Source organism: Rhinolophus sinicus, chromosome 16 (genome assembly GCF_057876585.1).
Source record: "Rhinolophus sinicus isolate RSI-liver-muscle chromosome 16, RSI-T2T, whole genome shotgun sequence".
Lineage (NCBI taxonomy): Eukaryota > Metazoa > Chordata > Mammalia > Chiroptera > Rhinolophidae > Rhinolophus > Rhinolophus sinicus.
The window spans coordinates 150,847,173-150,862,283 of record NC_142516.1 but is presented as its reverse complement, the minus strand read 5'-3'; the positions used below and the strand labels follow the sequence as shown (position 1 = coordinate 150,862,283).

Genomic DNA, 15,111 nt, shown 5'->3' with positions numbered 1-15,111 from the left:
AGAAGAGAGCAGAAAATAAAAATAGATACATAGAGAAGAAGTAGTGATAGGAAGTTAAAGAAAGAAGTAGAAGAACTCAAATATCCCTCTGCAGAAAAGGGGAAAAGTTCCCTACCCTTCAACATTTCATTAGGACATAGAAACTCCTAAAAAGCAGGTCAGAATGCAGCATTCCATGAAAGGTTGTCTTATGACTTTCACCCCCTTTATATGGTTGACTCAATCATAGTTATCAAGAGACAGTTTTATTCGCATTCTCTCTTTATGAAACCAAAAATGGGAATAATATTTGTGAAGTTTCTGTCTAAAAGCATTTTTTAATTTAAGCCTTCATACCAAAGGGACTGAGATTCTGTTATCTAAAAGCTTCCCATGTGAGGGACAGCTCTGTCCCTATGTTGACAAATAAGACAAAGTTTTTCAATGGACAGATAACCTCACAGGACATATAATCTGACCATTGGCTGTGAGCTGGGCCCTAGAATCTGGAAAAAAACAAAACAAAACAAAACAAAACAAAACAAAACCTCATGAAACCATACGTCAGTATGTGAGTAGATAGGTTTCTGAGAAATAAACATTTGTTGAGGACACAACTCAAGAAAGGAGGATTAGACTGTTTCAGACCACTTGTGGTTTGGATGAGATGGGCTGGGAGAAGGATGCATTAGGGAATAATTACTATGGTTTCCAAAGGTTATGCATTGCTTATACGTGGAAGGGGCCTTGTTGATTGGTAGACTGGTCTGTGTTTTGTCTATAGCTTGATTCTTTCCACATTGGTCGAGCTACTTCCGTTTATTCAGAATATGATACCCTCTTTTTCTATTCTGGAGAAGGATTGAAGGCAGTACAATAAGTTACACTGATAGTGACTTTGAGATATCAGAAAGGTCAAGGGGGACCAAGGAAGGGCCTAGGAATGAAGATCCAAAAGTAACCCCAAAAAGCTAAAATAGGAAAGTACAAATGGTGGATGTGCACAGCAACTAGCATTTATTAAGTCTAACGTTTGGTAATAGGACAAGTTTGAGCATGCAGAGGTGGCTGAAGCCCTGCTGATTAAAAAAGCTCGCTTTCTTTATGGGAGACAACAGTCTGAATGACTAAGATACAACAGGAATAGGTTGGAAGTACTAAAGACTGTGTTTAGACACTGGAGATAAAAAAGTGAATCAGATATTGTTTCTGTTCTCAAGGTACTTACAGTGGACAAACTGAAAAATGGGCAATTGTAACGTGCCGAGGGATGTGCGGTAACGTAGGTGAAGTGAGAGCACAGTAAGGGGCTGAGGCGTAGCCTGCGTGGGCAGGAAAGGCTTCCGTGGAGGAAGCGGAGAATTTTTAAGGGTCATCAGAACTCAGAAAAGAGTGGCTAATTTTGCCTAAAGGGTATGACAAAGACTTCAGAAAATATGATTCAGGAACTGTGCACAACTTAACCTTGTCAAGGAACTTCTTCAAAATCATTTTCTCACCATTCCTCACCAATTTGTATCCTGGATATGTCCTGATGACGTGCTGTTTGCTGCACTTTGACCAGTTATTAAGTTGTACCATAAGTGATTTATTACTAAAAATATTGGAAGTACCAAAGTTTGTGAAAAATGATTACATTTTTCTTTTAAATTAAAGAGGACTCAAGGTGACCCCGGGGATCACTCTCATATTCTGTAAGTGCTTTCTTCAGTGGGATACAAAGGGGTAGATTTACAGTGTGTCCTGAAGGAAAAAGGTTGATTACTCCGTTTTTAGCATATATAATTAGGAACAGATGAACAATACTATTCAATTATCATAAAGCTTAATTACTTGTGAATGTGCATATTAAGGTACATAACCTTCCTAGGCTAACTGCCTGCCTCCAAAGACAATTTAAGGTGGATTCCAGAATGAAAATAGAACAATTAAAAGTACGAGTAAAAATAAATAAATAAATACATAAACAAACAAATAAATAAATAAATGTATGAGTAAAACCAAAACCAGTTAAAAGGAACAGAAAAATGTGTGTGCCAGGCATCTAACTTTAGTTCATTTGTGCAGTTAAACATGAATTTAAGCTTTTAGTATCTTGGCTGCTGTGGCAAAAAAATAAAATACTTAGAGAGCTTTTGTCATTGGGTTAAGTTTTCCTCAGGAAGAGAAAAAGACTCTGTTTTTGACCTCTGCAAGGAATTTATTGCTTAAAGGGACGTGGGTTGACATCATGAACAATGCTTTCGCAATAGTTGTGCAGAAGATACAGAAAAATTCTTCAAAAGGCTGTTACTTATATCAACTCTATAAAACAGAGATATTGGTATATCAGCACTAAGTGACTAAAGAACGTAATGGAAAACATCTCAATCTCTGTAGTTGACGAAGAATTAGGTGTTTTAGGGATCACTATGACCCGTGTAAAGAAAACTATAGCACTTCACTGGAGATATACATGAAGCATGAATGAATAGAGAAAGGTTTCCTGAATGGAAAAATGAATATTGTAAAGATGGTAAACTTTTATTGTTCATTATAAACTCAAGAATTAAAAAGTTAGCAGGCCTTTATTTGATCAAATCATTCTGAAACATTCTGAAAAAAAAAAAAAAATCACAGGATACCAGAAATATTGTTAGAGAAGAAAAGTGATGAGGTAGAGTTAGTCCCAGATATAAACCATGTTAGAAATGATAATTAAAACTGCATCAATTGCAGTATACACAAATAGGGTGGAAAAACAGGATGGGAAGCCCAGAAATTGGTACAATTATATGTATGAATTGAATGTATGATGCAGTAGCTATCACAGAACAATAAAGAAAGGAATACTCTTTTAATAACCAGCTTCTCAACAACAATGAGAAACACAGCAAGCTCTTTTAGGTCCATGTTTCATAGACTGTAACTGTATTTCAGATAAGTTCAATAGTTAAACATAAAAAGTATAATATAAACTTTGGGATAATACCAAATTGGGCATATTTGAGTTTATTGAATAGAGTGATCCTTTCCCAAATACGAAGGGATAAAAGAAAGCACAAGGGAAAGCCTGAAAGTTTTATCTGTATTAAAAATGTGAACTGTATACAGTGAAAACAACATACGAGTAATTGAAGTAAAATGGGAAAGAAGAGATCAGAGTTTCTGTGGGTCTGGGTTGGCAGGAATACCACAGACACATGTACTCCACGGTAAGATTAGATTACATTCCTGATTTATTTAGCTGAGGATACAGGGTTTTATTGAGATGAGGAAGTCATATGCAGCAGAAGCAGGTGCAACGGATTCCAACAGCTCTCTTCTGTGTGTGGAGCTTCTAGTAAGGTGGGTGTGCTGGGGCTGCTGCTGGTGGCACTGTCCCCACAAGGGACACATCTGAGAAGCTCAAGTCTTGCTGTCCCTCAGCCCTTTTATACTTAGGGCTTAAATCAACTCCCAGGGACAAAATGGATTCCCTTAAGTTAAAGGAGACATTTACAAATATCAAGCTTTCCTGGTGCTTGAGCGAAACTTAGCCTCCTCAAGGTCATAGCTTCATCTGTGGGGAGAAAGCCAACTCCGAGCCCAGGTGTCACTGAGAAGTAGTTTAGCACCTTGCTTTTCAGGATCACATAACACTCACTCCACAGTAAACAGATTGAGGAAAAACATACAGAGTGTGACAGAAAAGAATTAATAATTCTCTTAAAAGCATTCAAAGCAGTAGAAAAACTATTATAGTCTCAATAGGTAATTGAGCAAAACTTAGTACAGACAATTTTCTCATTAAGAATCTTAGGTAATAACTAAACAAATAGAAAAATATTAATTTCATCTGTAAGCAATACACCTAAAATATAAATTAAAAAATAACAGCAACTTAATACCTACTAAATTAGTAAACATTGAAAAATGTAGGCATAATATCCAGTCTTCATGAAATTGTGCTGAAATGGGTTCATTTGCAAGTTTGCAACCTTCCATTGCTGATTTTTGGAAAGTAGTCTGACTACATATCAGGAATAAAACTGCTCATGGACATTTGTGCCAGGAACCTCACCCTTGGGGATTTATCCTAAGGAAATAATTCAAGAGAATAAAAAAATATTTTCACTAAGCTATTCCACAAATATTTTAATGGCAAAGAAATAGAAAACCAGGGAACACCTAGGAATTTGGGTGGTAGGAAAATGGTAAAGCTATGGCACAATAAATTGATGGAATATTGTGTCCCCATTAAAATGATAATTATGAAAATCAGCAGAACAAGAATTTTTGAGGCATTGTTAAATTAAAGAAGACATAATATATATCTTTTCAGTGATAAGCTTTGTATCCCTATTGCCAAGTTATACAAGGGAATATAATAAAATAAAAAACAATAGTGAAAGTGTGGGCAATTTTAATTTCATTCCTGTTTTCTTTATTATTATTAAAAGCATCATGGAGTAGTGGTTAAAAATGTGGATTCTTAGATTGCTGGGTACATATGCCAGGTCTTCCACTTACTAGCTGTGGGGAAAGTTACTTACCATATTTGTGCCTCATCTGTAAAATGGGGATAATAATAGTGCCTACATTATAGAACTGTGAGGATTGCATGAGTTAGTAGTTGTAACGTGCTTAGAAAAGTGCATGGCGTACATAAAGCATTATGTCAGTATCAGCTGTTAGTTGATTCTAATAAGATATAGAAGGATATAAAAAACCCCAAATAGGTAAAACATTGTTCTTCTCACAAAATACCATTCCCCAAGGCATGACAAATCGATGTTGACTTCTGATAAGTCTGTGTAGAGAGCAGAGCTATTGGCTGGACTGTGAATACAAAGAGTCTAATTTTACCCATTTCTATAACATGCTGGTTCATGGTCGGCAATCAGTAAATGTGTATTGATGGACTTGCCCGGATATATGGCTTTTTGCCAATCTGGGTTAATAGTTAGTCAGAGTTTAAGTCTCCCTAGGAATTGCTCCTCCTTGACTTTGTGGCTATCATCAGCCTTATCTCCCTCTCCTCCTCTGTGCCTTTTTTCAGATTACTAGTTTTTCAGGACTCAGTACAGATATTTTCTGTTGAGTCTGGGTTAGAAGCTCTTTCTTGGCACAGACATGAAACCCTGTTGATATACTAGTATCTGTCAAAGAATTAATCATATTGTAGTTATATTTTTGTATTAGTTGAAGCTCACCTGTTTCCTAGTGGCACAAATCAATCTAACTAATTCATGCTAAAAGTTATACTTATTTAAGATGCTGGCAGGACCCCGCGACATCTCTGTCAATAGAACAGACAATAGAACAGTAGTGTCAGGAAGAGTCTTAAGAATCTGGTCTTCTGGATATGGGAATGCATGACCCCTCATTCTCTGTCATTGACACGACTACATATTCACCCATTGGCTTTTTTTATACTGCCACTACCTGACTTGTTCACTATAGGTCTAATTATAAATTTTTGGCTGAGAAATGTGACGGGCCCACCTCACCTGCCCCAACTGGAGTGTGAGGGTGGTAGGAGGGTGATTGACGTGCACATAGCTGTCTTATAATCAGATGTAGTCTACAGCAGGTTCTTTGAGAAGGGACTAACAGCATGGCAAACTTCCCAGAACATGTTCAATGTGTAGCAGTCTTCACTCCCCACTGGATTCTGAAACCATAAGGTTTTCAATGGCAGATGGGTGTCTTATTCATCCATGTACTCTAAAGCAACTGGAGTAGTTTCTGGCATGCAGAGAGTGCTCAATATCTATTTATTGAACTGAAATTTCAAATATCTGCTAGTTCACTCATCATAGCACATGCTAAATTGCGGTAAAATTTCCAGTGAATGCCTGCACACCACTGTTTTAAACTGTTGATTACAGAGGAAGGCTAGAGAGGCGCAGGTGAGAGAACCGCCATCCTATTGTGATTTTGTTGGCATCTCTTGTATTCTCATCATTTCACTTATGCAGGGTGGCTCTGGGGTACTGAGGTTAGGTAAAAATGCATGTAAGGATATATGAAGTCATGGGAAAAGCATGGGTTTTGGAGTCTACAAATTAATTTTAACCCTGAGTTTTATCATTTACTACATATATGAACTTGCAAAGTCACTAGGTTCTGAGTCGCAATTTACTCATCTGTAAAATGAGATAAATAATTTCATCCAATTTTTAGGATGGGGTAAAATGAGATTGTGAAATGAAGTTTCTAGGATGTAGTAAATATTAGTAATCTAATTTCCTTTCCTTCCTCTCTCCTTGCATCTTACCTCCTTAAGTGCTTTGAGAGTTATTCTGAATGGAGTCTTAAAAGTCCTGATTTCTGTAGCATGAAAGAGACTGTTTTGACCTGAATATTTCATAAGACAAGAACTTCCAGGAAAATGCTAAAAGGATTAACATTGCAAGATGCCTCCTGTGGTCTAAACATATCAAAATAATAGCAGAAGAATTACAAAACATATAATAAGTGTCACAAAGGGAAAATCGCCTTTGAAAACAATAGATGAAAACTTAAAATAAAAAAAACACACCGATCTCACTATGGGAGTATTTTAACACCACAGAGGAAGGACACATTTGCAGGGCCAGGCATTCGCACTGGTAGAGATAGAAAACAAATATCACAAAGAGATAAGGTTGAATAATGATATCCACTTGAGAAGATAGAAACGAAGACATAATATCTATAAAAATATTCAGTGATGATAAATGACTGCAGCACATGGAAATGCTGCAGAAATACCAAAAAACAAGACAGGCTACAACGGATAGGCTTAGAGCACTGGAGTAAAGATTTACATTAGTTGTACGCTGTAACACTAAGTAATTGATTTAAAAATATGTAATGGACTGCATGATCTGGAAAATAGATTGAGATAAATCTGTGAAGAAGAGGGACACAGTTATGGGCTGAATTGTGTCTCCTCCGAATTCATGTGTTGAAGTCCTAACCTCAGCACCTCAGAATGTGATTGTATTTGGAGGTAGGGTATTGAAAGAGGTAATTAAGGTTAAATGAGGTCATTGGGGGTGGGGGGACACTAACCCAATATGACTGGTGTTCTTATAAGAGGAGATTAGGACACAGACACATACAGAGGGAAGACCATGTAAAAACAAAGGGAGAAGATGGCCATCTACAAGCTAAAGAGACCTCAGAATGGAACCAGCCTTGTCAACACCTTGATCTTGGATTTCTTCCTCCCAAATTGTGAAGCAATACATTTTTGTTGTTTAATTCACATATTCTGTGGTACTTTGTTATGGAAATCCTAGAAAACTAATATGGATACCAAAAGAAAAAGTGATCATGAAAACCATAGGAAGGAAATAGAGACTTCTTATAACCTGGAAAAGAAGAAATAAGAACTAGAAAAAATGTTGAAATGCCTTCTATCAATATTCCTAATTAATGGTATTAGAGATGCTTGCTGCAGGACTATGAGTGGAAAAAATATGAATGACTAGGTGAATAACTTATGTTACTAAATGCATACATGGTTATGTATATAGAAAACCCTAAGAAATTAGCTAAAATTATTATAGTAATAAGAGTTCAGCGCAATTATAACATAAAATAAATCCGTAGTTTCTAGTGCTTCGTAACTTATAAAGTGTAATAAAAATTAATCTCTTTATAAATAGTAAAATAGCATTGAATAACTGCCAATTAATTTGATGCAGGATATGAAAGCTACTTAAAAGAATTTAAAATAATAGGAGACAGTAAAAAAACCTGGGAAAAAGAGAGTAATATTTTACTCTGGAATGATCTTATTATACTAAGTATGCTAATGATTGTAATCTTTTTATTAAATATAATTTAATATAATAATAGACATAGATGTGCTTTATAAATTACAGAAATCTGGATGTTAAATATTGTTCTATATTAGAGTTTAGGATAGCAAAGTTGAGACTCAAGATGAATTTTAGGGGAAAGTGGATTTTAAGACAGTCTAAAATATTCAAGGATTGAGATCAACAAAGAGTGCCTGATTGCTCTGTGATCAATCATATTGATTTCTTGATTAAATCACATTTGCATTGGATCTGTCCCATTTCCTGTTATTGAATATGGTTAGTCCCAAAGTCTGTGGAACCAACGGGGTTGGTGGCTCGTCTGTCTTATATCTGGGTGTCCTTGGGTAGTTACATATTTCTGCTCAATTTTCGCTCTGTAAAATGGGGATGAGGTTGTGAAAACTAAGGAGTCCTGAAATATTACATCATAATTAAAATAATTTTCATAGACTATTTTCAGCACAATATAATAGCAACAACAAAAAATGGGAACTGTGGGGTACTGTTAAAGACTGAATTATGCCCTCTCTCTAGGAAAGTATGATGAAATACTCGCCCTTAGTACCTCAGAATGTGACTTTATTTGGACATGGAGTGGTTACAAATGTAATTAGTTAAGATGAGGGCCTGCTGGAGTAGAGTGGGCCCTTAATCCAATATTGCTGGTGTCCTTTTGAGAGGATGGCCGTGTGAAGGCAGAGAGACACACAGGAAAATGCCATTTGATAATGAAAGCAGAGATTGGAGTTATGCTACTGCAAGCCAAGGACCGACAAAGAGTCCCAGCAACACTAGAAGCTAGGAAGAGGTGTGAAAGGAGTCCTGCACAGATTTCAGAGGGAGCGTGGCCCTGCCAACACCTGGCTTTCAGATTCCTAGCCTCCAGAACTGTGAGAGAACAAATATCCATTGTTGTAAGCTGCCCCAGTTTGTGGTACGTTGTTATGGCAGCTCTAGGAAACGAACCAAAGGACTATGCATGCAGTTTTCGCAATCATTTAAAGCATATTCTTGAATATTTTAAAGATATGAAAAAATAATCACAATATATTAATTACTGAAAAAGCAGTTTATAAAATATTCTGTATGCTTTGACTCCTATTATCTGAAAAATGACATAAATATACATATGTTATATTCCTTCAATTTGTCTTCTGTACATCATGTTGTTAAAACTGGTTTTCTCTGGTTAGGAGCATTTTGGACAACTTTTATTCTCTTCATTATATTTTTCTGAATTTTTCAAATTTTATAAGGAGACAAAAGTCTATAAATTTTAATTTTTTTGAAGAAAGAATATATTTTACTTGATATTATCTTTCTGTGATTTAGGCAGTTATGTTCCTTCATGAAAAATGCACAATTATAAGCATTTTTTTCAATTTAAATTTCTATTCATGGAACTTGGCAGAGCCATTCCCAGCTCTGTCACACAACAGGCCAACATGAACAAATTAGTTGAAATGTATAAAATATGGGAGGCTGACATACCTAAAGGACATGTATTACAAAAGCATTAGAAAGTTATACATTAAGACATAGCAGGTAACTCTCATCTGGAAACTGGGTAAGGTTAGGAATGAATGTAGGAGGTCCTGAAACTCATGGAGATTTACTGGCCTATAATGAAATTATCTGGCCATGACTGGGTAGGAAAACTGACTAACAAAATTTGGGCACCAAGAATTTCGTTTTCCAAATCTCAGACGTCCTAAAATAGATACTGTTAAAACTGGTCACAGAGGCTTTACATTTGTTTGCACACCTGTCTTAAGACTATTTTATTTGTAATTATACTCCCAACCATCCTAAGATTTAAAAAAATGTCTTCATTTCCCTTTGGGATTTTAAAAGTATGTCATTTGGAGTTACTGATTTACTAATTTAATTTAGACATGTTTAATTTAGCTGAATTGAGATACACCCAAGTAGGTTGGTTCTGTGGGATTCTTGGTACAGCTTATTAGGGGCTTAGTAAGGAGCCAAGCAAACGTAGAGTGAGACTAGGAGTATTTGGGATGAATGTGGCCCTGAGAGGTGCAGAGTAGAGATGTCGGTAGAAAAGGCTTCTTGTTGCTATTACTGAGTTATAATGTATGTTGGCACCTCTTGGCCATCTTCCTTACTTTTGAGCAGCTAGAACCTCTTTGAGGCCACCAAGGAGTGGAGAAGACAAATAAGGCAGTAAATGGCCACAATTGCTAATAGCCCCAGCCAATTCATAACAGCCACCTAGCAAATGAGTTCAGTTCTCTTCCAGTCCAAGGTCTCTTCCTGGTAGCAATGGTTATATGTGCACCATTACAGAATCATGAACACTTGGCTTATTTTTACTGGCTGCAGTCACTGTATTTGGAGGAGCAGCTGACCCTGGACCCCAAAGTTTTCCAGTTGCTGGACCCCCTGAATCACCTTTCATTTGCCACCTAAGCCCGTCCCCAAATGAACTCACTCTTTGTCTGGCACTTAAGCCCTCCCAAATTCCATCCCAACCTTGAAAAGGAGCTCACAAGATTAAGTACTGCTCCATATTGATTGCTTATTATTGTTTTACATGCTGTGCTTTTTATCCATTATAAGGGCATTAGCATGAGATGAGAGTCTCATTACCATGCCAATGAGGAATAATGTTTGTGCAAACCATTGTCACCCACGACTTTGTCCCCTTTGTCACATTCTCACTTTTACTCTTTCTTTTTCAGTAGCTAAAGAATGTAAAGTATTTCCAATGATCTGGATATTTTAAGACACTTACATGCTGATAATTCCTTCAGTCATCAAAATAATCCTTACTGGTAGGGTTGCTATTATTTATTTTATTACTGTTATCCCTGTTTTGCAGATGAGGAAATTAGGGCACAAAGAGGAAATTTGCCTAAGGTCACAAAGATAGGAAGTGATGGAGCCAAGATTTGATTTCAGGAGTCTGTACACTTACCTATATGCATTTGCGTTTAGTCTCAAAAGCCCAGAAACTTAGCTATGTGCATTTGCTTCCTTCCAATATGTCTTTAACTGTTACCTTCATCTGTCACAAAACATTCAAAGGTATGCTCTTCTAAGTCGATTATAGTATAGTATATTTCTATTAGCATAATCTCATGAATGTACTTTTGCAAACCCTCTAACCAAATATATATATTTTCTCCTTAACCTAATATATTTCCCCACTCACATTGTTGTATGGGAAATTACACCAGTGCAATGGTAGTCTCCCAGTTCATGACCAGAGACAACTACATAGAAGGGCTTATGGTTAAAATTAAGACACTACATTCACATGGTTTATTAAATCAATTAAATGAGAATCAAGAGGAAAATGATGGGGTAAGTTAATGCACATAGGATAATATGCAAAAGGAAACCCACAACCTGAATTCTGCGTTATGCAGTGTTCATATATCTTATCTCTTTCTTTGCTGCATCAGCCTCCAAACTGGTGATGTGATTATGAGGATGAGAATGGGGGTTGAGTAAGAGACCGCAACGGACAGATGGAAGGTGTCTGGGAGCATCCTTGCTCTATCAGGGAGATGCAAGGTCAAGTACATAGTTGTTAGCCCAGAATGGTGTGATTTTTACTTTAAGACTTGTTCTTTCTGAACCTTCCCATCAGAAGTAATACTTCTGCTTGTTCCATCATACACTCCATTTATTCTATCTTTAATATGTCTTACAGATAGGGTTTCCAGGAGGGAATTCCCGCCCGTTCTCAGGAATTTTTTTCACTTTTCCATTCCTGAATCCTGAGAAAAGTTGGTCAGGAAATCGGGAAAATTGGCTCCTTGAATCCAGTAATACCCACAATGGGAAGTAAACGTACTACTCACAATGTATCTCTTAGACATTCTTCCTATTTATCACTAGGGTTCTCGGGGATTTTTTTCGCTTTTCCCTTCCTGAATCCCGAGAAAAGTTGGTCGGAAAATCGGCTTCTTGAACCCAGGTGGTTGGTAGTTTCGGCCCTCACTTTGTGGAAACGATTCATCGTGGAGAACAGAAAACAGTTTATATCTCGGGATTCCGGAATGGGAAAGTGGAAAAAATTCCTGAGAATGGGCGGGAATTCCCGCCTGGAAACCCTACTTACAGAGTACTAAATTACTATCTATATTTAACACACAATAAGCCTGTTTCTCACAAGCTACTCATTATCAATACTAAGTGTATCCTGTGAATTTTGCCTCTTCTCTTAAGCTATTAGCTTGCTTATTATCTATGAATAACATTTCTTGAGTTTCCTACATTCTATTTGTTTTGCTTGTTTTTTTTAGAAGTATTGAGTATTCTTAAATAATAGAGCAAGTGTGTATTATTCAAGTGCGATACATTTACTCGCCTGCCATCAACTGGTGAGTAAAAAGTATTCAGATAGAATAGAGTGAGCATTGCACAAATGGTCTTGTGAATGAGTGACTTTTTTGGTGAAAGTATCAGGAAAGGTTTTGGAAAAGGAGAATTGGAGTCAGGGCTCAGGCTTTCCCTACTGGCTAGTTTGTTTTGAACTGCTTCCTGTCAACTCATGAACACTTTCTGTCTTCCTTATCCAGAGCTATACAACTGGGAAAGAAAACTTTCAACTAGTTTCCATTATTAAGGAAAACCATTGAGGAAATCAGGCCTTGAGTATGAGTAGGGTACATATAAATTTTCTTCCCTGGAAAGGGTTTGGAATTATCAACTAGGGTTTGTTGCCCTAGGAGTTTTGGCATGATGTGAAAAGGGCAAAACTGTTAAGGCCACAATTGCCTTTATACCCAGCTGTCTCTTAATTTTCATGAATGAAGGATGCAGATAAAAGATTTAGATGATGCAAAAATCCTTTTGAAGGTTATTCCAGAAGAGCTGGTTTGCTGAGAATTCTACGAGTAAGTACTGTAGACAAGGATCCTCTGTTGTACCTCCCTCTTGGAAACATTATAGAAAAGGAACACTTACTTGTTTTAGAAAATTAAAAATGCAGAGTTTATGGAAATGTTAGTTGTACGCATGGCCTGATTAGGAGATTTGGCCTATAGCATAAGATTAGGCCTTATGCCTAACCTCATGGATTTAAGTTCTCATATCTGTCAAGTAGGGATGGAATCATCCCAGATATTAAAAGGAAAAAAAGCAAAGCGTTCAGGAGCTTTCCTTAATAGTTTTTAGAAGTGGGGCTATTGCTCTCTTGATGACAGTTTCTAGCCTGTTGTTCCACTGAATTGCCAGGAACAACGATTTTAGGTGTGCAGTTATTAACCATCTCCAGAGGGCCATCCTTTAGGACAAGGAGACCACCAGGGACTTGAATAGGAGAACTGATTCTAGGTACTAAAAGTCCCTCTGGACAAAATGCACTTAGGATAATATGCAAAAATATCATTTAGCCAAACTCCTTTGGCTGACAGGCCCCGCCAGTCAGCTTCCTTATTTCAGTACTCCTTATTCCTTGTTTAATTGAATAGATGTGAAAGAAATAACTAAAATAAGAGAAATGAAGGGAAAAAAATAAAGCAGATGTTGTTTTATTCCCTTTCACTCATGGAATGGGTGAGCAACTTTGATCTAAAGAACCCATGAGCATGTAATGTCAGTGAGGATGGATAATGCTTTGGGATAGTGTTTGGGGTTACTTTGTATTTCTACTCTTGACTAGGATTAATTAATTGCTGGTTGAAGTTGTCCGTTATCATGCTTTCCTGATTCTCCTTTTATCTCTTTGAATATTCCCTTTTTTTTCTTTCTTAAATTCTCTTTTTCCTTCAGGTGACCTTCAAATGTTGGTGTTATTTAGATATATGTTCTTAGTTCTGCTCTTATTCTAGACACTCTCCTTGGAAGATCTCACACATCTTCATGGTTTTATCAACCCCTTGTGTGATCTTTGGTTGATTAGGAAGCCAAGTGAGACCACCTGAACATGTATTGTCCTGGTGACTTGGACGGCTTTAGAGTTAAAACATAGGGAAGTACAAGGAGGTGACAGCTAGCGTAGTCCTGGAGGTTCTGAAGTAAGGTCTCACACCTACTGCTACAGAAACACTTACATATATTTATCTAACCCTGTCTGAGTTGGTATATTTGAAGTAGGGCCTGGGAATCTCTATTCACACATTCCTCAGTTGCTTCTGATCACATTTATTGAGTGATTGCTGTATGACAGGTCCTGTGCTATGTTAGGAAAGCCAACCTTTTATTCTGGAAATTTAAAAGCCTTATCTGTATTCTCTAGTTAACGCGTCAAGTTTCTGGCTGTAGTGGGACCCACAGGCAGGATCGCAACTTTGTTCTAAAAACAGCTTTGAATGTGCTTAGAATTAGTAGAGTTGATTAATTATTAGTTTTTGTCTCATGGGGCATTAGCAGTGTGGTGGCCGAGTATTTCAAGGACAGGGATTGTTTTCATTTTCCCACAGAAGTCCTCTCACGGACAGCCGCTGACTTTTAGCAGTGCTGTGTTGTGGTGTACCTGGGTGGGTTAGCTTTCAAGTGCTTCCTGAGATAACTGGAGGGAAGAAGTCAATTCCTGTAGCCCAGATGTAGCTGAGGAGCCCCTCCTCCCGCCTCCTCCAGGAGACAGCTGAATGGTTTTGCCCCACATGGGTGCAAACCTCCGCTCCTTTCAAGTTCCTGGAGCCCCACTTCCATTTATTAGTTTATGGGTAATTTAGGGGTTCATGTGGGAATTACGTCTTATACCATGCAGCCTCTCCACATCTCCAAGTTCTCCCCCTTTTCTGTCTTCCCCTCCTTCCCATTCCCTCTCTGTTAAGAGCTACATACATTCCCCTCGTTTAATGTAGAGAGCTTAATAACAGTCATTTTTTTAATTTGAGTACGCTTGGGGACTGATCTTTCCCTTCATCCTAAGAGATTTATCAAAGTGTTGTTTTTTTTTCTGTGTGCTGCTTAAGAATAACTCTAGAAATAAAAATTGCTCTGTCTCGCTTTCTAAGATGTCTCCTTCAAAGCTGTTTCTTAAAAAATGACAGTTTTGGTGGTGGTACAGGCCCTATTGTGAGTGGTTTATTCTGGCCATGATTGGTTCCGTTTCTGCAAGAAGATCATTTCTTCTCAGAGAGGATGCTATGGCAGGCATCCTCTGAATGATTCTGGATAATCTAATAACTAAGTTACAGAGGGGGAAGCTGCAGCATGGTTTTGCTTTACATAATTTGGGGTTTGATTTGTTGAAACATTGTCTATTCTGACTCTTGTGGTGATATAATAATAAAGTCATTTAAAATGCTTGGGATCTGTATCTTTGTTAGTTTGTATGGGACCAAGAATGACTGGGAACCAAGAATCAAAGTTAATATGGAATATTTAGTCCTTTCTTTAAAAAAGTCATCTGAATGATTACCTTAGGTAGTAG

General features: G+C 37.3%; 1 protein-coding gene across 3 annotated transcripts in view; it reads left to right on the top strand.

The window, feature by feature from the left end:
- Positions 1-15,111, top strand: part of HS6ST3 (heparan sulfate 6-O-sulfotransferase 3) — a 613,593-nt gene that overhangs the window by 17,852 nt on the left and 580,630 nt on the right. The gene's annotated exons all lie outside the window — the stretch shown is intronic.